The sequence below is a fragment of the Spermophilus citellus genome (genome assembly GCF_964194105.1).
Source record: "Spermophilus citellus genome assembly, chromosome: 4".
NCBI lineage: Eukaryota > Metazoa > Chordata > Mammalia > Rodentia > Sciuridae > Spermophilus > Spermophilus citellus.
In genome coordinates, this window is record NC_138185.1 from 17625483 (window position 1) to 17651405 (window position 25923).

The window sequence follows — 25923 nt, forward strand, 5'->3', positions numbered from 1 at the left end:
GAAAGTTAGGACCACAGGCTGAAAGTCATAGGAAAACTGGGATTTCAAAGAAGCTAAAAATATTTGCTCTGGGGGTGCAGCAAGGCTCTAGATCATTATAGTTATCCTTGACACACTCAAACCATGTTCATCTTAAATGTATCCGACAAACTGCTCTTGGAATCATCACACTCAGATCGTTACTGCTTTAATTAAGGCAAAATGAGCCTCTAAAGTCAGAATCCAACCAGTTTTTCAGTGGGTTCTGAAGAAACACTCAAGATGAGGCAGGCAGGGGGGTGAAGAGGACAGGAAAGCATCTGCTAGGTCCAGGATGGGAGAAGGAAGTAATGAGATGCCACACCGTGTATTCAGTCAGGCAGGGCAGGCTCCCCTTCTCTCCTTGACTAATTGCTCCACTCCATCTCTGGTCTAATTTCCTTCCTTCCTCCATGTATTCTCTTTATGACATTTATCTCTACCTAACCTTTGTATTTATTTATTGTCTTTCTTTCCCCTATTCCGTGAGAGCAAGGGTTTTGTCCTATTGACCGCTGTATCTCCGTAGATCAGTGTAGTGGGCACTTAAAAATTAGCTACTAACGAACGAATTAAGAAATATAACAATTACTTGAATCTCAGCCATATGCTGGGCCTGTCTTTGAGGATGCTGTAAGGATGATAGCAGAGATAGGCCCAAAAATAAATGCACCATGGCTCAACACCAGATTTTACGGAGGTACAGCCAAGGAGCTGTAGGTTCCCCGGAGCTGGGAAACTCCCGGAGTGTGCAGGACCCCGGGAAGAAGCACTTCGTGTGACAGGGAGCCAGGCGGAACGACAGGAGATGCGGGCTGGAGACGATCGACCGGGCTCCACACTTCGCTTGGCCTCTCAGCATCTTTTTCCCTGACCCGCGGGATCCTAGCCTCTCCCAGCTTCTCTCTGCGCTACCTGGGCCTCCGCGGAACACCTCTGTCGCGGGTTCCCAGCCACATCCTCTCCCATCCCAGCATAAGCCAGACCCGGGTCTTCCAGATTGCTCGCCCGCTACCTGAGAGACCTCCACCTGCGGGTTCAACTCCCGCCCCCGCTAGCGCCCGCGTCCGCTACAGCGCGTGCCTCAGGTCCCCGCCCCCTGCCTGCGGTCTGCGGCGTGCAAGACCCCGCCCCGCCCCCTCCGCCCGCGGGACCCCGGCCCCGCCCCGCCCCTGTGGCCCCGCCGCTCGGTCCCGGGGGGCGGGGCCGCGCGCAGCGGCGTCTCCGAGGCTGGGGGCTCGAGGAGGGGGGCGGAGCGGCCCCAGCGTGGGCCAATCAGCGCCGCGATCACATCCATGCAAATACGAGCACAATGGAGCGAGCCCATCACTCGCCTCTGCAAGCAAGCTTGAAATGGGCTTCTGTCTGAGCGGCAGCCCAGCTGACCAATAAATTTGTGTTTTGGGCTGGCGAAGCCCAATGGCGCGGCAGAGAAGGCGGGCCCACGCTGGGTTAGGGTGTCCTTGCAGGGTGTCTGAGCTAAACTTCACCAAATAATAGCTGTTTGTATTTTGGCTGCTGCAGGAGCCATTTTAGGTAAGTTCTTCTCTTAACTTTTTATTTTCTTCTCCGGCCTCGGCGGACTGGCCTTGTCCGCGGGTCCCCGGCCCCGCCCCGCTGGCTGGGCTGGGGTGCCCCTATGAATGGAGCCGGGATGAGGGGCTGCGGCGGCGCCGAGGCCCGGTCAGGCGGGGGTCCGAGCGGGGCCGGCGGGCGGGCGGCCTTGCGGAGGGCAGGCTGCGGCCCGAGGCCTGAGGCGAAGGGCCGGCCTCCGCCGCGCCCGGCTCCCGCCAGCGCTCGTGCCGCGCTCGGGCCGGGCGGCCGTCCTTGGGAGTGCGCCGCTGTGGGCCATGCGCAGGGGCGGGGGTCCGGCAGACCCCGGCCGCGGGCCTCGGGGCGGGGCGATCGGAGGTCCCCCGGGGCGGACACCGTGGGACCCCCGGGAGCCAGGGAGAGGCGGGGGTGACCGCTGTTCCCGCCGTCACCCCCGCAGAGAAGTTGCTCTATTTGCGTCCTGCGTCTGTTTGCAGGGGTGGAGGAGGGTGGGCTGGTGCCAGGCTGCTGCTCCGGGAGGGGGCGGGGGCCCCGGCGCGTCCTCGGATCGTGCACCCTTCCCGCCCCCTTCTTACGCTCTAGCGCGCACTCGCCCTGAATATTGGAGACCAGGAGGGGTCCAGCAACCCCGCTGCCAAGTTTTGAGCACTGTTAGATTGCATGTTTGAGCTTGAAAATGAAAAGAAAAAATTGTTCCCTTCAGGGTATTTATTTTCTTGGCTCTTGAGAAGTAACGGAGTCCGTTGTTTCCAAATTTCTAGGGACATGCCTGTCAGATGTGCAGAGGGTTGGCAGCTTCTTGGTTTTTAAAAAGATGTTATTAGGAAATCCCCGCACTAGTGAGATAATTGAAATTTGAGTTTGTTTGCAGCTTCAGTTTTATTTGATCCAATTAAAAATGCATAAGCAGTCACTTTATATTTGTGTACATAGAGTATTCCTAGTTTTAGTTATGACTAATATGACTGTGGTTTCACTACTGTGGGATCTAATAAGGCAGTATAATTCAATTTTGAGCTTGTAGGCCCGTGTTCTCCAAATTAGGGTTTATGGACCATTAGTAATCTGGCCAAGGTTTCTAGTGACTCCATGGCATCTCTGAGCATCTATCTCTGGGGCTGTGTGTGCTTTATTCTCCACCCATTGAAAACTGTTAATTTCTGGTGTAACAGATCCATGAATAGAGAAAAATATATTTTAAATATTTGCAATTTTCAGGGTGTCCAGAATATCTTGCCATAGATTTGATTATTGTTTACTAAATGGTATATAAGAATACCATCCCTCTAGGCCCTGAAATTTCGATAGATTTCATGGGACCTGCATATAACATTTGGAAAAGTGTGAACAGAGACCACTCTGCTGTGTTCCCAAGGCTAATTGTGAGCATTTTGACTTACTGGGGGTCTGTCCCATCATTGGGTATGGTCCTGTAGTTTTACTGGAAGCCAGATTGGAAGATCGGATTGGCAACCTCAGAGAGAGGGTTTTGTGAAACTTGTGGCTTTCTGGCAGGAGAAAGAAAGCTTGAGATTTGTGTATGATAAAATGATTAGACATGAATTGTCAAGTAACATGGTTTGTGCCAACCAAAGCAGGTGGTTTCATGTAAGCAATGCAACACTTTAACCTAAGGCCTGGGAAAATGTGAGGTGAGATTACTAATTTTGGAGTCCTGTCTGCCCAGGGCAGATTTCATAGATGGATTATGATTCATTTTATATTTAAACTTTTTTCTTGATTAATGGATCCTGAAAACTAACCTGTACACATCTCGCTCCCATCCCCTTTTTATTAGCCTTGGAATCTCCCACATAGTAAAATAACTGTGATGCTGTTCTTGGTGTAGTCTGTCCATGGGCAGAGAAGATCTCTTGTGAAATTAGAGTTGTGTCTAAGTGTGGTGTTACAGTTTCCCTGGAGTCATAGTTTTTATTCTGTAGTTACTTCTTTGCTTTTCACATTTAGCCCTTCCGTTATAGCACACAATATCTTTCAGTATGATCACTTTTACCACAACTTTTAAATATTTCTATCTTTACGATTATTTTTGTAATTTGTTATGAATATAGTTGGAGGTTCTCTGTGCTTGTCAGTGTATTACTTTAGGCAAAACCACACTAAAGTTGAAGGACCAGTTAGAAGTAAAGTGGGAAAATCAGAACTAACCCTGCTACAATTTCTGGAAGATCCTTTGGCAGTGAGTTTTGTATTTATTGATGTTCCTTTTATATGATTTCAAATACTAAAGAAAATCTGAAGCAAAATTTTCTCTTTAGGAACCACATCTTATTTGTAATTTTGCCAATCTAGTATTGCAGAAAGCTTATCAGAAATAATAAGCCCTGGGGTTAATATGTCTTGGAGATCTCTTTAATTTGTAGAAGTTTCAAAGAAATTTTTGGTTTTCTTGGAAGTTCAGACTGGTCTCAAGCAAGGTTTGTGGTTAGTCTTCCTGTGTTAAAACTGTGAGGTTCCGCAATCTAGGCTTCACTCTTTTGTGAGTACATATGTTTTTCAACTTTCATGGGAAGACTTTGAGTCACCCATAGAACGTTTTTGAATAGGTTTTAGGATTCGAAGTCTCTATATGCAAAAATATCTTTGCTATGGGACAATGACAATATCCAAATAAACTGAGCAGACTGCTGTTACTCCCTCCTTCCCCCAGTATCACAAATCTTAAAACAGATATTTGGTCTCTTATATCACTTATTAAAGTTTTAGTTTAATTCAAGTGAAAAACTGCAGAGAATTTTATGGGACTGCCTACATTCACCTGTCCCAGGTTATTATATTGGAAACTCTTTGAAATACATAATGGCTAGGGCTTAGGTATCTATTCCCTAGAGAACATTTTTGTTTGCAATGGAATGTGACATACTTGTGAGAGGAGCAAAAAGAACTAGCATTGATTGAATACCTGGTGTGTATCCAGCACTCAGCCATATACTGGGGTTACAGAGATGAAAAAGTTTCCCTCCTTTGATAGCCACTTCATGAAGCTGGACTGCAGCTGAGAAAAATAAATTAACTTATTCTAGCCCATAAAAGCTAATAAATGATAAGTGCCAGAGTTTGAAATCATCATCTGGTTCCAAAGCACATTTTATTTTAAAATGCAACTCACTCTCCAAAGATTTCTTTAAAAGTTTGAGTGTGCTATCATGTTTTAGTAGTGTGGTGTTAGCTAAACCAACACACGTTTCCTAAATTCTCCTGTACACATCTCCATTTTTAGTTTTCCTTTTCAGGAATTTGTCACCAAAGAGGGGCATTGAAATACAGTGAAGGCACCCTTTCCCCTTTCTCTCAATATAGTGCACTTAGGAGTTTAGGCATAGCCGGGTGCATTATAAACCATGAAGTGCAGAGAGAGAGAGAGAGAGAGAGAGAGAGAGAGAGAGAGAGAATGCAGTCACTTTTTCCTTGCCAAAATGTTCTTTTCTTTCGTTCCCGTTGTGGAGGCGTTGATACCCTCATGAGAAATTGTTACTTCCATAAAAGTCCTGAAGGTAGTAAAATGAAGTTATTTTAAAATATCCATCCCTGTTCCCATTTCTGAATGAAATCATTTGCATGAAATTAAGAGAAAAATGTTTATTTTTGCCTGAAGTACCTGTATTTGTTGGGTTTTATAGTCTATTATAGTGATTCTATACATCCTTTTACTTTTATTTTTTAGGTGGTTTGCCATCATTGTTCTACTCTGGGATTTTGAGAATCTGTGATGCTGTGTATGACATCACTTGAATAGCTCCTATTTTCAGAACCAGGGTTTTATGTTTTAATTAATGAACTTTTTTTTCTTTATAGTCATAAGAAAGGACAGTAAAACTTTTAGTAAGAAAAAAAACCCCTAGACTTTTAACAGGTTCTCATGGTGCTTTTATTTGCTAATTATTTCAGAAGAAGTTAACATAGTAAGACAGTACTAGAAAATTTCAGAAAAACTAGAAATAGAACTTTAAGGTAACCTGAGGATGTAAATGCAAACACACATAGAAAGTGATTTAGAATTTTCTAAATAAGTGAAAGGAAATTTTCATTTTTCTGTCTCTTAAGATTCTTGAAGAGGTGTTCATTGATCTAATTTTATGGATCCATAGTATGATTTTTAATCAAATTGTTAAAACTTAAGTCTGTTTTGAATTTTCTTCTATACTATGTGACCAGAGTATTATGTTCTGGGATTTTTTTTTTTTTTTTTAATTCCACAATTGCTTTTATACAAAAGGCCAGGATTCAGGTTAAAAGAAGGTCTAACTACTGTGGTAACATATAACTGTTAGTTTCTACCTAGATAGGTTGAGGCTTTTTATTCTAGGGCTCATAGACCCCTAGGGAGTCATTAGTTGGGCTAGAATGCCACAAAATAGTATGCAAAATTAGATTTGAGTATGTTTTTATAGGAAGAGAAGTCATTGCTTTTTGTGATTCTCAAACCATTCTCCTACTCTATTCTTTTCCACCCATTTGTGGGTGATCGTGAGATGGGGTGGGAATTAAGGATTATTGGTTTAGGCCATTCCAAAAACAGTTGTTTTGCAGGAGCAAAATCTTCTGTCTGGAGGGTAACTTCTTTGGGCTTTTTTGCCCTTTGGCACATCCTGCGGTCTCAGCCTCTGTCAGTTGGCTTGGGCTCTGTGAATTATTTCTGCATCCCTCTGGGCAGTATCCAGATATTCTCTGGGATTATCCCCAGAATTCTTCCCTCCCTATGGTTTTATGGAAGCTGTTGCATATCCTTGCCACCTCATAGTTAAAGGTTGGAATGAGAAATATGGGACAATTGCAAGACAGTTTTACAGAGTCCTGTGCCTCTTGGTTTCAGCCATCTGCCTCAGCCAATAGAATAGGTCAGAAGGGGTGGTTGTGGCAAAAGCTTGTGACATTTTCTTGCTTTGAATACTACTACTTTGTATTCATTCTATTATTGCTTCATTCAATACATTAGGAGAGAAGGGATCTTCTTTCTTATATTGAAGTGGGATAATTAAAAAGAATTCCTCTATTTTATATTTCCCAGACTTTTTATGAGATGTCTTGTAACTTCTATTATTAAGAGAAGTTTCTCTTAAAATAATGTCTGTGAACATTATTTCACAGAGAAAATACATATATATGTAAAGTTCCATTAAATCAGGCATTACTATAGAAAAAGTATGTCATACTAAAGTTCTCAGGGCCTTATTTTATGACTTATTGAAATAAAAACAAATTGATAAATTTCTAGAGCAACAAGAACATTCTAATAGCAGCTCTAGGAGGTTGACTGAACTTCAAATTATCCTGGTGATTTTTTTATATAAGTCCATTTGTTGGTCCAGTCCAGAAGTTGAGTAAAAGAGTCAGTTTATTTTGATATGTAGACTAGGGAAAATACCTTAGCTTTAGGCAGTTTGGTACAGGGCACTGACACTGGTTTGTCTTTCCTTAAGTGTACAGGAGTAAAGAAATGTACCAGGCCTGTTTACTTTGGGTTCAAGAAAAATCATCTCTGTTCTCAGAAATCCTTTGAAAGCTTATGTTTGGCCAGCTAGGTTCAGATCATAGGTTTTATTTATTGAAATAAATTTTACATAACACAGAGACTATTATTTTTTGTTGTATATTTTGGCTTAACCGTTCTTGCAGCGTTAGCAGTCTAAATTCAATTAGGGTTCACATGAAAAAGTTAAGCTGTCATCATTGCTGATTGTGGGACAGAATCAGATCACATTATAAATGATGACACCATCAGATTGCTAGATTGCTTCTTTAAGCAAACCGGGTGTAGTATTTCTTTATGGGTCTTAGGTATGCGCTGCTTAATGGAATTAACAGTTTTGCCTTGGATTTTTAAAATATGTTGAGGAAGTGATAGAGGACATAAAAGAGACTGTTACTGAGAAGCTTCAGAAAGATGATTGTAAAAATGTAAAATAAGACTTTCTAGATCTGGCTATTCCAAATATTTCATAGATTTATGCAGGTCTATGGACTGTTAGGTCTGTACAGGCCTTATAAAGAAGCCTGTAGATGCTTTTATAGCCATTTGCTAGAAAAATGATTTGGCTATTAAAACTACTAATAAAAAATTAGTTTACATTGTCTTTTATTTTTTCTTAGTAATTCATTTTTCTGCTGTTTTAGAAATGATGGATTGGGAAAGAACAAAAACAAAAGCTAGTCCTTTACCTAGAGCAATATTTAAAGTGATGGGCATAAATATCCTCATTACATTGAAATTTGTAATGTAAGACCTACTGAAATTGACTACCTGGGTTGGAGAACCAGGAATCTATATTTTAACAAGCTGTTAAAATTTGTTTTTTATAAACAAGCTGTTAAAGTTTAAGTTAAAGTAGTTGAAGTTTGAGAGACATTGTTCTAGACCAGAACTGCTATGATGGAAATGTCCTGCACCTGCAAAGTAGCTACTAGCCACATGGAGCTTTTGAGCCCTTAAAATGTGGCGAGTATAATTGAAGAAAAGAATTTTAAGTTGTATTTGATATTAGTTTAAAATCAAATGGCCACATATGGCTGGTGGCACTAGTATTGGACAGCAGTTCTAGACCCTTTAGTTTGAACTTCCTTTGGAGCAATGGTAGATTTTTTTTTTTCTTCAGCTGTGAGGGAAAATATAATATGGTACAAGAATGCCCTTTAACCTAAAATGAAAGTAAGCAAGTCATATAATTAAACTTGACACTGTTTACCCATTTGTATTTACCTATTTATTTTTATCTGGAAGTTGATTTAAATGTTCAGAAAATAGTAGGATCAGAAAATAAGTTTCACTGTGTCTCCTAAAGCCTAATGATCAGTAAGGTAACCAGTGCATGGCTAACATGTGTGATGTCTTTCAGTGTGGCTTCTGAGACTTTCTTGTAAATGCAGTGCTATAGTTCTCCAGTTTTCATTAGAAATAATGCCGACTATGAGGGCTCTCATTACTTAAGTAGTGAGATTTTTACTTTAAAGTATTTCAGGTCAATTTTACTATAAAGTATTTCTGTCAGTAGTCTTACAGGATGGTTTAATAGTGTATAAAGGGAATTTTTTTTTATTTTTTGTTTTTTTTGCTCCCTTGAAAGATTGATTTTTTTTTCCTGTCTCTTTCCTATATAATTAAGAATTAATTTGATAAAAGTTGGGATTTCTTTTGCTTATTCAGAGTTACATATAGTTCTTTTCCCTTCTCCATCTGCTTAAATGTCAATTTTTAAACTCCAAAAAACCAAGGATAGCATTGATTCTAGTATATTCATCAATATCCATTGCAGAATTGGAAATTATTTTGTCATTGATGAGTAGATGGAATTTTGGCTATAGAAGTTAAGTGAAGGTCCACATGTAGAATCATACCTTTTAAAAATGCTGTTCAGTCATAATAAAATGAGTCGAACCAAATAACAGTTTTATTAAACATATTTGCTGGGTTTGAGGTTTTCAAGAAGGAAATTATTGGTCATTTAGGCAGTGACTCTTAAAGAAAGAGAGAAAATGGTGTTCAGTGTAGTTCACAGGCTTAGAATGTTAGAGGTTCTTTAAAGATTATGGCTAGAGTTGCCAACTAAGCAAAATTTATGATGCTGCAGTATTTGTTTTGGTTATAGCATGAGTTAATGCAGTATTGTATTTCATTGGTTATTTATTATAAATCAACTCTGTTTTCCCATTCTCAGGATTCAGTGAGTGAAGATGTGGTAGGTTGTCTGGGCAAGGGCTTCCGTTTAACTGAAAATGGCATGAATATCACTGATCGGGGGCTTGACATTTTGTAACCTCTGCTTTGGGCTCCTTTGTTTAACTTTCTCCAAAGGGTTTCAAGTTCTAGATCTTTGGGCATGTGATTTGAATCCTTGATATGAGGTCTTTAAAGAATGAGAAAACCCATCTATTGAGGTCTGATAGTTTGACAGGTCCCAAACTTAAAAAGTTTGGAGGTTCCTTGCTTGGAGTTTGTTCTCATCACTGCTGCTGGTTGCTGGAATGTTGGAGATCTTAGTAAAAGACAATGATTTCATAAGCCATACACAAATACCAGTTTCCTTATTTGCCCATAACAGTCATTTTCTGTCCATTCTTCTCTTTTTGCAGTGTTTCATACTAGCTGGCCTCTTCTCTGGGTATTATTGATTGTGTTGCATGTTCACTCTTTATTTATTTTTGAGACAGGGTTTTGCCAAGTTGCTCAGGTTGGCCTTGATCTCATGATCTTCCTGCCTCAACCTCTTAAGTAGCTGGGATATGTATACCATGGCTCCCTGCTGCATGTTTACTCTTTCTATTTTTCCTCCTCAGTACTGGGGATTAAGTCCAAGGGTACTTAGCCATTGAGCTACGTTCCCAGCCCTTTATAATATTTTTATTTTATTTAGAGACAGGGTCTTGCTAAGTTGCTTATGGCCTTGCTAAGTTGCTGAGGTTGGTTTTAAACTCCTGATCCTCCTGCCTTAGTCTCCTAAGCCATTGAGATTAAAGGCATTTGCCGTGGTGCCCAGCTGCATGTTTACTCTTCAACTAAATTTTGTTGCTGCTGTTATTGGTGTGGTTGAGGCAGTTATTCTAGTTTAAGATGTAAGAGTTACCAGATCTTACAAATGTTGACATTATAATTAGATTCTCCTAAAATAAAGCTTCCTTCTGTTTTTTTGAATGCAGTAGAGTAGAGTAGGAAGTTACTTCTGAGGATCTAGTCCTGTCTCATCATTTGATGGATGATGGAAGTTGGCCTTGTCATGTAAATATTTTGTGAAGCCACAGAGCTAATCTATGGCTAATTTATGATTAAATCAATTCTCATTTTATTGTATAGGATTTCTTACCTAACCTCCAAGGGTTAGGGGGTCTTGAAAAGTCACATAGAAGAATTTGCCTTAAGATTTTATGGGGAAAAAGTGTTCTGAGATTAGGAGTACATCTTTGAAAGTCTGTATAATTTTAAAATGTTCTTTAAAACAGTGAAGATATTATCAACAAAATTTTACTTGTCTTAAATTAGTGGCTTTGTTTTAGTTAAGCTTTTTTACTGTTTACTAGAAATATTTTGGTTAAATCCTTGTTATACTGTTTTGGTAATTCTCACTATTTTTTGCTTACTAGAAACTTTGTCATGCCCCTTATATCATGATGAGATACTGTACATTCACCTTGCTTTATTACAAATAATGTGCATGATAAGATTTTTTTCTCATCTATTTATTCAGCTTATTTACTTTTATGACTTGGGGTTATTAGAATAGGTTCCAGACCCCTCAGGAATCATGGTAATAATAATAGCTATCCATTACTTAGTGCTTACTTTGTGGCAGATGTGGAGTTTGGTTCTTGCCAGGTGTGGTGGTTGTTAGGATTTTTCACCAGTATTCTGATTCTTTTTCTTCTGGACACATGGTGGGATTGTACTTCCATTACTTTGAAGTTGGACATGGCTGTGTGACTTGCTTTGGATATAAAATTTGAGTGGAAGCAATGTGTGTCACTTCTAGGCAGGTACTTTTTCTTTTGAAATAAATATGCAGTGGTTTCATAGCAAATAGATGTTTGTTTTAAAGCCACTAAGTGGGTTTTTTTTTTTCTCCTCAATACTTTTATTCTATTTATTTATTTTTATATGGTGCTCAGGATCCAACCCAGTGCCTCGCACATGCTAGGCCAGTGCTTTACCACTGGGCCACAACCCCAGCTCGGGTCCTGTATTCTTTTTTTTTTTTTTTGGTGTAGATGGACACAATACAAATCATTTATTTTTATGTGGTGCTGAGTTTTGAACCCGGGTCCTGTCCGTGCTAGGGGAGCGCTCTACCGCTGAGCCACAATTCCAGCCCAGGGGTCCTGTATTCTTAAGCCACCTCAGTGTGCTGCCTTTCCTTGGGTGCTACTATCTTACTTCCCACTGTTATATATAAAATATGGGTCCTGCCCATGGCACCTCTGTGAAAGTTTACATTTACTCCTGTGTTCTGTCCCTCCTTACAAATGCTTCTAAAAATTCCAGGGGTGCATCTTACCGAATTTGTCTTTCTTAGTGTCATTCTGTAAAAACTTCCATTTCTTTTTTTTGCAATCAGTTATCTACTTCTACTGCCTTCTAAAATTCCACCTTTTATGACATAAGGATAGTTCTTTGCTTTAATTAAATATCCTTCACATCTATAATAATTTGTAAGTAAATTTCTCAGAAGACCACGATTAGCTTTATTAATAGGATGGTGGCCTGACAGTGAATAAGCAGTCATTATAGCATAGTGGAGAAGGGCATAGATTCTGTAGACAAACTACCTGGGTTTGAATCTCAGCTCTGCCACTTACTGACTGTGTGATCCTCCTTGTGCTTCAGTTTCCTCATCTAAAGTGGGAATAACGTGTCATGGTTGTTTTGAGCAAATGAGTTAATTTATGTCAAATCTTGGAACAATGCCTGGTGTTGTAAGCATGATAAGAATTAGATATTATAATTTTTAAAAATAGGGAATCGCCAGGCACTGTGGTGCATGCATGTCATTCCAGTAATTTGGGAGGCTGAAGCAGGAGGATCACAAGTTCAAAGCCAGCTCCAGCAACTTAGCAAGGACCTAAGCAACTTAGTGAGACCGTGTCTCAAAATAAAAAACAAAAAGGGCTGGGGATGTAGCTCAGTATTAAAGCACCCCAGGTTAAATCTCCAGTATGGAAAAAAATGTGTATATATATGTGCCCTTGTTGCACACAATCAAATCAGCTTCTCTGGAGGAGGGACTCAGTTATTAGATTGTTACTTCCTAGGGAATTCCATTTTGTACCCAAGTTTGAGAATCACTGGTTTAGAGGGTCCTGCCAATAGAGTAATGAATTAGGAGACTATTGTGATGGCGTGGCTAAGAGCCAGGACAAGGAAAGACAGAACCAGCCATTATTTTTTTTTCCTTTAATTTTCTGTATGGTTGATTTCTCCAACAAAATTGGGGTCCCTGCAGGTGCAACATTCATTCTTTGTACTTTGAATTCCTGATAGAGATTTGTACATAGAAGGTCTTCAATAAATACTTGCCTTCAGTAAAGTTAGTTTTCCTTTTCTCAGGTACTTATATTTGAGTACTTAAAACATTTCTATTTTGTTTACTTTTCTCTCTCTCTCTCTCTTTTTAATCATTAAATAAAACCTTCCTTGGGGATGAGAGTGGATGGAAATGAAACTTTTTGGTCAGTTTTAATCAGAACTCTGAGATTAAAGTTAAAGTGCATGAATTTAAAAAGTAAGTCTTCTATGGGTTTGGTTTATCCATACTGTATATATTAGCACAAATAAATAAGTTTCCTTTAACTCTTGGCATCTGTGTCAAACCCTTTAGTACTAGTACAACCTTTTAAAATAAAAAAATCCAGGTAAAATAAAGAATCCAGGTAAAGTATCCAACAACATGTGAAAGGAGTACCTTAAGAATAAAACTAAATATTTTTTAAAAATTGTTTTTAGATGTTAATGGATTTTTATCTTATTCATTTATTTATATGTGGTGCTGAGAATTGAACACAGTGCCTCTCACATGCTAGGCAAGTACTCTACCACTGAGCAACAGCCCTAGCCCAGTATTTTTAATTTATAGTAACAACTTAAGAAAATAACTTTATGGGATAGAACCTGACTTGTTTTTTACACTTAAAATAATTTCTCTTTACCAAATAAATTTATGTGTGAATGGGAATCGTATTTTTAAAATATCATGAAGCATTTAAAAAATTATTATTTTTAGTTGTCAGTGGATCTTTATTTTACTTATATGTGGTGCTGAGAATCAAACCCAGTTTGCCTCAAACATACATGCTAGGCAAGTGCTGTACCACTGAGCAACAACCCCAGCCTCATGAGGCATTTTTGGACCAGCTTTTCATTCTGGGACACACAGAAATTTAAAAAAAAATTATACTTGAAAGCATATATATCTCCCCATTTCATATCTTTTGCGTGGGGCAGGGGGTACCAGGGATTGAACTCAGGGACACTAGACCACTGAGCCAATCCTCATCCTTGTTTTGTATTTTATTTAGAGACAAGGTCTCACTGAGTTATTTGCGCCTCATTTTTGCTGAGGCTGGATTTGAACTCATGATCCTCCTGCCTCAGCCTTCTGAGCCACTGGCATTACAGGTGTGCAACACTGTATGTTGAAAAGTATCATACATATAGAATAGTACTCTAACCACCCATCTCCTCTTTACCTTAATTCAGTAGTTATTAACATTTTGTCAAATTTGCTTTGTAACTTTCTCAACTCCTTTTTTTTTTTTTGCTGAATAACATTTGAGACACCTAATTTCTAAAGACTTTTACATATTTACCCTAAAAGTCATTCTCCTACATAAATATATCACTCATAATGTTTAAATTTTTCTCATACAGATGTTATTTATAACCCCTTTTCTATTCATCCATTAGAATGCAGTCAAGTAGTTTGCATAGAATCAAGTTATCTACCATGTGTCCTTACCTTTCAGTATTCATTAATTTGATCTGTTAGTCACAGGATTTCAGAAATTGAGATGAAAACACTGTGATAATGATGTAGCTCAGCTTCCTGGTCCTCATTCTCTGCTTACCCACTTCCATGCACTCCATTATAGCCCTGGAATCAGCCTTAGAAGACTCATGCAGAGTTCCCAAATAGAACGTCCAATGCACACCTATTTTTTCATGCCTCCCTGAGGCTAAGAGAGGTTTTGTCCTGACAGTTATTTTCCATCCTGGGATTAAAACTATTAGATGACTCTTGTTCTTTAGTTAAGACAATGTTATAGTATTAATGAAACTTTGGGAGCAGATTTTCAGAGCTCTGAATTCATCTGTAACTTTAGGAGTTAGGAGTTTTCTGTTATTTTTTGAGGACCACTGATTATTATATAGTTTGGGATTTTATTTTTTTTCCCACTATTTAAGACCTCTCTGTCTACCCCTAAAGTCATGTCTTTTTGGTCCTCTGCCCTAAGTTTTAAACTTCTTCTAGAGCTGACTTCTTTCTTGTTTCCAATCTTGATGACTGTACTATCTGTATTTCCATCCCCACCATCTCCTGTGACTTACATCTTTATTTCCAGCCACATAGTAGGCAGCTTCACTCACCTGTCCCAATTGCAAAACTGAACTCAACAGGTAGAGTTCATACTGCTCAGTTGGTAGAGTGCTTGCCTCATATGCACAAGGTCCTAGGTTCAATCCCCAGTACCACAAAACAAAAACAAAAAAACGAACTCAACATCTTTTCCCGTGAACCTGAGCATGGGATTTAACCTGGGGAACAGGAACATTAGGATTATGTCCTTTACAGTAGTCCCTGCTCTCCCTGACATCCCCCTAAACATGCATGCACGTCGTGAGCCCGAGCATGGTGTGTGTGTGTGCCAAAACAGCTGTTTCCCTTGGGTGGGGCCATACTGCTCCAGTGAGAAGGCTTGTTTTAACCTCAGCTAGAGACCTTTGAAGGTCTGGAAATGGAGCAGGCTGGAGAGTCTGCTCTGCCTCCTCCCACAAAAAAGCTTGTAACCATGCATACAGTAATAAAAGCATGATGTTGTTCCCATTACACATACACATGTATATGTACAGCTGATTCAAAGATTTCAAAGCTGGATATTTACTCTTACTCTTTGTGGTAATTATATTTTCTATTCTGTAGTCTTTAAAAATAGTTTTATTGAAATATAAAACTCATCTGTTGTTATTTACATTTTTTAAATTTGAAGAGAAATACTAGTTGTGACCCACCAACTTGGAGAAGCATGACAGCTTGTGGGAAGAGCAGTGTGGAGGTATAGCTGTCCAGAGGCAGTCTACCAGAGAGAGTGGAAAGCAGGATCCTAACTTGAGCGCAGTGCTGCTCACTATAGTCATGGGCTATGTTTCAATAAATGCCCTTAAACTTTAGTGGACTGGTAGTTTTACTCCCTGGTGTTAAATGAAGACTGGGGAGCTAGTGGCAGGGCAGTACTGTAGGGAGCTTTTTTTTTTTAAAATTAATTAATTAATTTTTATGTGGTGCTGAGGATCGAACCCGTGTCTCACCTGTGCCTCACCTGTGCGAGGCAAGCATTCTACCACTGATCCACAGCTACAGCCCTGTAGGGAGCTTTTTAAGCCCATGGGCAAAACTACTTTGGGCAACTGAAGGGCTTGCCTCACGGGGAAGGTGAGATGAGTACCTATATTTTGTGACTTGTAGTGCAAGTAACCCTCCTTCTCCCTGAAAGAAAGCAAGAAAGATAAAGAAAGGGGATGGATAGAGGGAAGGATTTATTTAACATTAGATAGCAAAGCCTGAAATTCTTGAAGTTTTCATTATTTAACTGGATTACCTGTAAGAATATTAAGAGAGTGACTGTAGGGACTTGTGTATTTGATCAGTTTGCTGTCATTAATCTGTTGACAGGGAGAGCACTAAGGAAATGAAACAGGAAACTACTAAGTTTTCATTAGGAGAATGGAAGAGGAGGGGAACTTTGCTGGGTTGGTGTGTCCATGGCCTAAGGGAAGCCCTGCATGGAGGAGGAATCAGCTGTGCAAACAGAGCAGCCAGTGGGGGAGAGCCCTTTGGAGTAGATTTGGCCCAGTACCAGGAAGGGCAGGCGTATGATAGGACCAAGTAAAACCAACACATCCTTGTTCCATCCCAGAGCTGCAATAATTAGAACAAACATTTATGGAGTGCTTATTATGGTATACCAGGCACTAAGTATTTTGTATTTAGTGTCTCCTTGAATCCTTTAACATGTGAGGTTGTAGGTACCTATTATTACCTGTATATTATGGGTGAGGGAACTAAGACACAGGGAGGTAAAATAATTTGTTCCTGTTCACATGATTACTTGCTTTTTACATTTTATTTATTTATTTATTTATTTTTGATACCAGAGATTGAACTTGGGAGTATGCAGCCATGGAACCACATTCCCAGTCCTTTTTGTTTTTTATTTTGAGACACGGTCTTGCTAAGTTGCTTAGGGCCTTGCTAAGTTACCCAAGCTGGTCTTGCAGTCATCCCAGCCTCCCAAGTTGCTGGGATCAAAGGCAAGTGCCATTGTGCACAACCAATTACTTGTTCTTATAGGTTTATAAGTGCAGGTCATTGGAGACCCTCCTTTGTGGATTTAGCTTGACACCACTATAGCTATCTTGACTCATAATCACTATGATTGCCACTTAATTAACCCTGTCTGGTTTTTCCTGCATAGTTTCCCAGAAAGCCATAAATAGATAAAACCATTAGAGTCATATGTGGGGCTTTACAGTCAGACCCTGATTACAGGGATACCCCTGACTCTTTGATATTGTCTTTTTTTTCCTTTTTTTTTAATATTTATTTTTTAGTTATTGGCGGACACAACATCGTTGTTTGTATGTGGTGCTGAGGATCGAACCCTGGCCGCACGCACGCCAGACGAGCGCACTACCGCTTGAGCCACGTCCCCAGCCCCTGATATTGTCTTTTTTAAAAAAAAAAAAAAAAGAGAGAGAGAGAATTTTTTAGTATTTATTTTTTAGTTTTCGGCGGACACAACATCTTTGTATGTGGTGCTGAGGATCGAACCCGGGCTGCATGCATGCCAGGCGAGCGCGCTACCACTTGAGACACATCCCCAGCCCCTGATATTGTCTTAAAATAAACCAGGTTTATTCCAGCCAGAATGAAGTTTTTGTCCCTACCCATATACACCCCTCTTTCTAACTCAAATTGGAATCCAACTGTTTTTTTATTTTTTATTTTTTTTAGTTGTAAATGGACACAATACCTTTATTTTATTTTTATGCAGTGCTGAGAATCAAACCCAGTGCCTCACATATGTTAGGCAAGCAGTCTAACACTGATCTACACCACCAGCCCAACCCAGCTGTTCTTGCCTCTAGGACCATGCTTCTGTCAGTAAGTCCCCCCCCCCAGTAAGTTGTACTTTGTGCAATCCTAGATCTATCTGCTTTTTTTTCCCTCTGATCTCACAGCACCTCGGGGCTGGTCCTTGTGCACTAGGACTTTGTTTTTCAGGAAGTAAGTGAACCCACTGCTTCTGGAACCATGTCTGCTACATCATATCTCTTTGGAATTGTAGCTTACATGGTAGATCCCATAATCTTCACTTAAGTCATTCCGTCTCCAGTTTACTACCCTGAAGTTCGTTCTGAGAGACTGGTGACCACAACACTAAAAATAATATTGTCCTAGAGAATATTTATAGTTTTTTTTCACTCCTTCTTCTTGAGTACAGACTGTGCCTTATCTGGGAAATACCACTTATTTTGGGAATCTGGAGTTGGGCCTTTGAATGGGAAGGCACGTCCAGTGTTAGTCATGTTGCAAGTCAGTTCAGCAGACACTTGCATACTTCATAAGAGCCTTGCCATGCACTTAAGGTTAGGGTGACAAATGTGATCACCAGGAAATAGACAAGACTGATATTTAAATTGCAGTGAAACAAAGTAAATAGAACAGTGAAAGGAACATAGAGGCAGGTAGAGAATTTAGGAAGAACTTCCTAGAAGAGTTAACAAGAGTTAACTTCCTAGAAGTTCTTTAAGAAGAACTTCCTAGAAGAGTTAATTGGGTTTTGAAGGATCAATAGGAGTTTGCCAGACAGGTAAACAGTCACAGAAAATTTAAATGAAAATTATCAGAAAGAGGCTTTCTTCTGATATTATTGCCAGTGTGTCAGGTAGTAGGGAAGAGCTTCCAGTTGTAAAATTCCATATCCCCCCTCCCATCTTGAAATGCCATTGGGATCATATGCCTTAACAATAGGGCTGAGTATCTAGGGATTAAGTTTCCCACCAGGCCAGTTGTAGGAGAGGGAAGTGCTACCTGTATAGAACCTGTAGGCATAGTGCAACTCTGGGCTGAAGCAAGTTTCTTGTTTGTGAGAGGGAATGTTGTATTTCCTGTAGTCCAGCTCCAACCAAGTCTTTGATTGTAATTGCTTGGCTAGATTTTGCTTCTCTTTCTGGAAAATGGTTAGGCATTCAGTCACAGATGTTCATTGAGTACTGACTCTGGGTTGGGAGTAGAATAAGTGAGTACCATAGATAGAATGTACGTTTTTGAAGTATATCACATGCATCCCAGTTAAGTGTACTAATCTAAAGTATGCTGCTTGATGAACTCTTACATGTGTACATGCCTGTGTAACCACCACCCTCAGATCAACAAAGAAAAACTTTCTAGCACCCCATAAGGTTCTCTTGTATTTCTTTTAAGACATCAACCCTACCCCATTTGCCTTAGTGCTGTTCTGACTTCCGTCACCAAAGCTTAGCTTTGCCTGTTAGTGAATTTTAAATGAAATAATACAAAATGTACCCCCTGCCCCGTATTTTTTGTGGATATATTATAGTTTTACATAACGGTGGGATTTGTTATTACTACAGTCTATGAGATTTCAAGTTGATGTGGAGCACTGATTAGTTAGTTATCATTCTAGGAAGAGAATGGCAACAAATCTTTGTGATTGCTCTAGCAAATGAAAAAGGTCCAACAGTACATTATATTGGTATTGGAAGACTTGATTAGATTAGTGTAAAACCTGATTTATGCCACACTGGTAGGAGTTGGTATGGATTTACTGGTGGCATTCATTTATTCACTGTATATTTATAAGTACCACATACTGGGAGCTCTGCAAGGGCATATGCAAGTCAAATGTGAGTACAGATCATGGTATCAGAACCTTACAGTCTAATGAAGGAGACAGATCCTTTCACAAATAATTACAGCAATGAGGAGAGTTAGTTACATTTTAGGGGTTGATAATGGTTTTCAGAAGACTTCATGGAGGAGGGAAAGTTTCTTCTGATTGTTAAAGTATTATTGGGAGTTTTCCAGATGGTCGGAGGATGATAACTCATGCATAGGTGTGGAGATATGAGGCTGCATGGTATCTTCAGAGACCTATAATAGTAATACTTTGATTTAAATTGGTTAGAAATATCAGTTTGGGAAGAAATTTTGAGGAAAACATGATTTAAGTTTGACCTTCATCTCACTGGAGCCTTGGGATAGATCACTCTAGCATATAGTACTGAAAATACTTTAGTGGAGGGGAAAAGAAAGGCAACAAATCTTGGTGATTGCTCTAGCAAAGAAAAAAGGGTCTAAGTGCATTACTATTGGTATTGTGAAAGATTTAATTAGATTAAACTATAGAGATGCTTATTAAAAATGTATTTTTTAATATTTATTTTCTAGTTTTAGGTGGACACAATACTTTATTTTTATGTGGTGCTGAGAATTGAACCCAGTGCCTCATGCATGCTAGGTGAGCATGCTACCACTTGAGCCACATCCCCAGCCCCTAAAAATGTATTTTTTTCTCAGTAAATGAGATGAGATTACTTGAGATATACCCTGAAGCCATCAAAAATTCTTTAGGACTGAATTTACATGTAGCATCTCTCCTTGGTCATGGGATTTTATAGTGAAGTGTGTTTACCATTGAATTAGTTTGCTAGTGCGGCCATAACGAAATACCACAGATAGATGGGGTGGCTAAACAACAGAACTTTATTTCTCCCAGTTCTGGTGGCTAGAAGTCCAAGATCAAGATGCCTGTCAGCAGGGTTGGTTTCTTCTGTGATCTCTCAGCTTATAGATAAGTTGCCTCTTGCCATGTGAGCATGATCTTTTCTGTTTTTCTGTGTCCCATCTTCTCTTCTTATAACATTGGATTAGGACTGGCCCTAATAACCTCATTTTAACCTTATCATCTCTTTAAAGATCCTGTGTCCAAATATAGTCCACATTTCAAGATATTGAAGGTTAGGGTGTCCATCTAGGAATTTGGGGGAAGATACCTGAATTTCAGAACCTGCAGCCCCATAACACCTACGTTTCAGAGCATGCTTAACAAGTTGGTGGTTGTCTCCCCAGAACCATAGAGACTAAAAGAGCAGCAAGACAAGTAAGTAGCAATGTTGTGGGTCAAAGTCTGTGCAACCCTTGTGGGTGCTGTGCATGCTCTTAAAGTGCCATCTCTGAGTTCATGGTGGCCCAGGGCTGTGTGCATACAAACCCTTGAACTTTGGAAAAAGCATCTTAACACTCTTGTGTTTCTTCATGAACTAATAAAAATAAAATTAGAGAAGAAGAAGAAAAGAACCTAAAGTATAAAAACCAGGTGAGCATCACAAGGAAGTTAATTCCATCTTTCACAACTCTTTTTTTCTTTTTAAAATTTTCTCTTTTTAGTTAGACATGACAGAATGTATTTTATCATGTTATGCATTCATGGTGCACAGCTTCCTATTCTTGTGATTGTGCATGGTGTGGAGTTACACTGGTCGTGTATTCATATATGAACACAGGAAAGTTGTGTTTAATTCATTCTACTGTCTTTCCTATTCCCATTCCCATCCCCCTTCCCCTTTCCCATTCCCCCTATCCAATCTGGTGAATCTCCACCCACCTACACACACCTATTGCGAGGCATCTGCATATCAGAAAGAACATTGAGCCTTTGGTTTTTTGGATTTGTCTTATTTCACTTAGCATGACAGTCTTCAGTTCCATCCATTTACCTGCAAATGTCATATTTTCATTCTTCTTTATAGCTGAGTAATATTCCATTGTGTATGTATACCACATTTTTTTTTATCCATTCATCTGTTGAAGAGCACCTTGGTTGGTTCTATACCTTAGCTATTGTGAATTCAGCTGCTATAAACATTGGTGTGGCTATGTCACTATAGTATGCTGATTTTAAATCTTTTGGGTATAGAGCCAGGAGTGGGATAACTGGCCCAAACTGGTTCCATTACAAGTTTTCTGAAGAATCTCCATACTGCTTTTGTATAGTGATTGCACCAATTTGCAGCCCCATCAGCAATGTATGAGTGTACCTTTTCCCCCACATCCTGGCCAGCACTTATTATTACTTCTGTTCTTGGTAATTGCCATTCTGCCTGGAGTAAGATGGAATCTCAGTGTTTTAATTTGCATTTCTCTAATTGCTAGAGATGTTGAACATTTTTTCATATATTTATTGACCATTTGTATTTCTTCTGTGAAGTGTCTGTTTAGTTCCTTTGCTGTTTATTGATTGGGTTATTTCTTTTTTGGTGTTAAGTTTTTTGAGTTCTTTATATATCCTGGACATTAGTGTTCTATCTGAAGTGCAGGTGTTAAAGATTTTCTCCCATTCTGTAGACTCTCTCTTCACATTCTTTTTTTTTTTTTTTTTAAAGAAAGAGAGAGGGGAGAGAGAGAGAGAGAGAGAGAGAGAGAGAGAGAGAGAGAATTTTAAATATTTTTTTTTAGTTCTCGGTGGACACAACATCTTTGTTGGTATGTGGTGCTGAGGATCGAACCCGGGCCGCATGCATGCCAGACGAGCGCGCTACCGCTTGAGCCACATCCCCAGCCCTCTCTTCACATTCTTGATTGTTTCCTTTGCTGTGAAGAAGCTTTTTAGTTTGATGCCATCCCATTTATTGATTCTTGATTTTACTTCTTATGCTTTAGGAATCTTGTTGAGGAATTGGTTCCTAAGCTGATATGATGGAGATTTGGGCCTACTTTTTCTTCTAGTAGGAGCAAGGTACCTTCTCTGATCTAATGCCTAGGTCCTTGGTTCACTTTGAGTTGAGTATTGTGCAGGGTGAGAGATGGGGGTCTAATTTTCATTTTATTACATATGGATTTTCAGTTTTCTCAGCACCGTTTGTTGAGAGGCTATCTTTTCTCCACTGTATATTATGATGCCTTTGTCTAGTATGAGATAACTGTATTTATTGGGTTTGTCTCTGTGTCTTCTGTTCTGTACCATTGGTCTTCATGTCTGTTTTGCTGCTAATACCATGCTATTTTTGTTACTGTAGTTCTGTAGTATATGCTGAGGATTGCTTTGGCTATTCTGAGCCTCTTATTTTTCTTAATATTTATTTTTCAGTTTTAGGTGGACACAACATCTTTATTTTTTTGTGGTGCTGAGGATAGAATTCAGTGCTACTAATTGCATTGAATCTGCTTAGTGCTTGTGGTAGTATGGTCATTTTGACAATATTAATTCTGCCTATCCAAGAACATGGAGATCTTTCCATTTTCTAAGGTCATCTTTAATTTCTTTCTTTAGTGTTCTGTAGTTTTCACTGTCTTTTACCTCTTTTGTTAGGTTGATTCCCAAATATTTATTTTCTTTGAGGTTATTGTGAATGGGATAGTTTTCCTAATTTCTCTTTTAGTTGATTCATCATTGGTGTATAAGAATGCAGTTGATTTATGGGTGTTAATTTTATATCCTGCTGCTTTGCTGAATTCACTTATGAGTTCAAGAAGATTTCTGGTGGAGTTTTTGGGTCTTCGAATATAGAATCATGTTGTCCGCAAATACGGATAGTTGAGTTCTTCTTTCCCTATTTGTATCCCTTTAATTTCTTTCTATTGCATTGGCTAGAGTTTCCAGGACCATGTTGAAAAAAAGGGTGAAAGAAGGCATCCCAGACTTGTTCCAGTTTTTAGAGGGAATGCTTTCAATTTTTCTCCATTTAGAATGATGTTAGTCTTGGGTTTAGCATATATAGCTTTCACAATGTTGAGGTATGTTCCTGTTATCCCTAGGTTTTCTAGTGTTTTGAACATGAATGGATGCTGGGTTTTTTTCAAATGCTTTTTCTGTGTCTATTGAGATAATTATGTGATTCCTGTGTTTGAGTCTATTGATATGATTAATTATGTTTATTGATTTCTCTGTATGTTGAACCAGTCTTTCATCCCTGGGATGAATCCCACTTGACCATGATGCACTATCTTTTTAATATTTTTTTGTATGTGATTTGCCAGTATTTTATTAGGAATTTTTACATTTGTGTTCATCGGGGATATTGGTCTAAAATTTTCTTTCCTTGATGTGTCTTTGTCTATTTTGGGTATCAAGGTGGTCTAGCTTCATAGAATGAGTTTGGAAGGGTTCCCTCCTTTCCTGTTTCATGGATTAATTTTAGGAGGATTGATATTAGTTCCTTTTTAAAGGTCTGGTAGAACTCAGGTGAGAACCCATTTGATCCTGGGCTTTTCTTGGTTGGTAGGCTTTTGATAGCATCTTCTATTTCATTGCTTGATTTGATCTGTTTAAATTTTCTTTGTCCTCCTGATTCAGTTTGGGTAGGGCATAATGTCTCTAGAAATTTGTCAATCTCTGTAAGATTTTCTTTTTTGTTAAGAGTATAAATTTTCAAAATAGCTTCTGATTATCAGCTGTACTTCAGTAGTGTCCATTGTGGTATTTCCTTTATCATTGTGAATTTTAGTAATTTGAGTATTCTCTATTTGTTAGCTTAGCTAAGGGTTTATTAATTTTCTTTAATTTTTCAGAAAACCAACTTTTTGTTTTGTCGATTTTGTGGGTTTTTTCTTTTGTTTCAATTTCATCCTGTTTTAGCTCTGATTTTAATTATTTCCTGTCTTCTCCTTTTGGTGTTGATTTATTCTTTTTCTAGGGCTTTGTTATTTTGTTATTTATTTATTGATTTTCTATTTAAGGAAATATTTTGATATGTTATATTGCTATTCTGGTTTGTCTCTTAAGTATTTTTTATTTCATCCCTGATTTCTTCTGTTATCCATTTGTCATTCAATAAAATATTATCTAGTCTCTAGATGTTAGAGTAGCTTCTATTTTTTATTTTATCATTGACTTCTAATATCATTCCATTATGTTCTGATAAGATGCAAGATATTCTCTCTCTCTCTCTCTCTCTCTCTCTCTCTTTTTTTTTTTTTTTTTTGGTATTTGCTTTGTGGCCTAAGATGCCATCTGTTTTAGAGAAGGATCCATATGCTGCTGAGAAGAAAGTATATTCAGTTCTTGGTGGATAAAATAGTCTATACATGTCTGTTAAGTCTAAACTATTAATTGTAATTTTTAGTTCTATACCTTCTTTATTTTTTGTTTGGAGGATCTATCCAGTGGTGAGAGAGGTGTGTTAAAGTCATTCAGTATTATTGTATTGTGATCTATTTGCTTCTTGAAATTGAGAAAGTTTTTTTTTTTTTTTTTTTTTTTTTTGATATACGTGGGTACTCCATTGTGTGGGCATAAATATTTACTATTGTTAGCTCTTGTTGATTCCCTTAACCAGTATGAAATGTCTTTTGTTTTCCCTTCTGATTAACTTTGGTTTAAAGTCTACTGATATGAAGATAGAAACCCCTGATTATTTCCGAGATCCATGTGAATGATATGTTTTTTTCCCATCTTTTTACCTTCAGTCTGTGGATGTCTTTGCCTATGAGGTGAGTCTCTTGGATACAGCATATTGTTGGCCCCTTTTTTTAGTCTAGTCTGTCTTTAAAAAAATTTTTTTAAAGTTGTTATAATTAGTTATACATAACAGTAGATTGCATTTTGATGTATTATACACAAATGGAGCACAACTCCTCATTTCTCTTGCTGTACATGGTACAGTCACACCAGTAATGTAATCATACATGTATATAGGGTACTAATATTTGTCTCATTCCACTGTCCTTCCCACCCCACACTCCCTCTACTCCCCTCACTCTCCTCTGTCCAATCCAAAGCTCCTTAATTCTTCCCCACTATCCCCCCTCCAGTATGTATCAGCATCTACTTATGAGAGAAAGCATTTGGCCTTTGGTCTTTTGGATTTGGCTTAGTTTGCGTAGCATGATATTCTCCATTTCCATCCATTCACCTGCAAATGCCATAATTTCATTTTTCTTTTAGACTGAGAAATATTCCATTGTGTAGATACATCACATTTCTTCTTTATTCATCTGTTGAAAGGTATCTACGTTGGTTCCATAGTTTAGCTATTGTGAATTGAGTTGCTTCACTACAGCATGCTGATTTTAAGTCCTTTGGGTAAAAACTGAGAAGTGGGACAGCTGGGTCAAATGGTGGTTCCATTCCAAGTTTTCTGAGGAATCTCCATATTGCTTTGCATAGTGGTTGCTCCAGTTTGCAGTCCCACCAGCAATGTATACGTGTACCTTTTCCCCCAAATCCTCACCAATATTTATTATTGCTTGTATTCTTGATAATTGGCATTCGACTGGAGTGAGATGAAATCTTAGAGTAGTTTTGATTTTCATTTCTCTTATTGCTAGAGATGATGAATATTTTTTCATGTTTGCAGTATGTTTTTTGATGAGTTTAGGCCATTTACATTCATTGTTGTTATTGAGATATGATTTTTATTCCCTATTATTTTGATTTTTTGTCTGTTTTTTAATTTGAATTAGTCTCTTCATTGATTCACTGTTCTTTTGGTGTAGTTCCTCCCTTTTTGGTCTTCACTTTTCTTTTTAATTTCTTCTTCATGAAATATCTTTTGGGGGTGTACCAAGTATTGAACTCAGGGGTACTCAACCACTGAGCCCACATCCTCAG

At 38.7% G+C, this 25923-nt stretch overlaps 1 protein-coding gene across 6 annotated transcripts in view; it reads left to right on the plus strand.

Moving 5' to 3' along the window:
• The first annotated feature begins 1454 nt into the window (after nt 1-1454).
• The window catches only part of CHD6 (chromodomain helicase DNA binding protein 6), a 211092-nt gene continuing 186623 nt past the window's right edge, over nt 1455-25923 (plus strand). For 2 of the 6 annotated variants that reach the window (XM_081289966.1, XM_081289958.1), the window contains exon 1: nt 1455-1554. The gene's annotated coding sequence lies outside the window, so the exon portion shown is untranslated. Of the gene's footprint in view, nt 1555-17377; nt 17454-24713; nt 24804-25923 lie in introns of those variants that run through there. The other 4 variants (XM_081289959.1, XM_081289964.1, XM_081289960.1 and 1 more) reach the window with 4 other exon arrangements.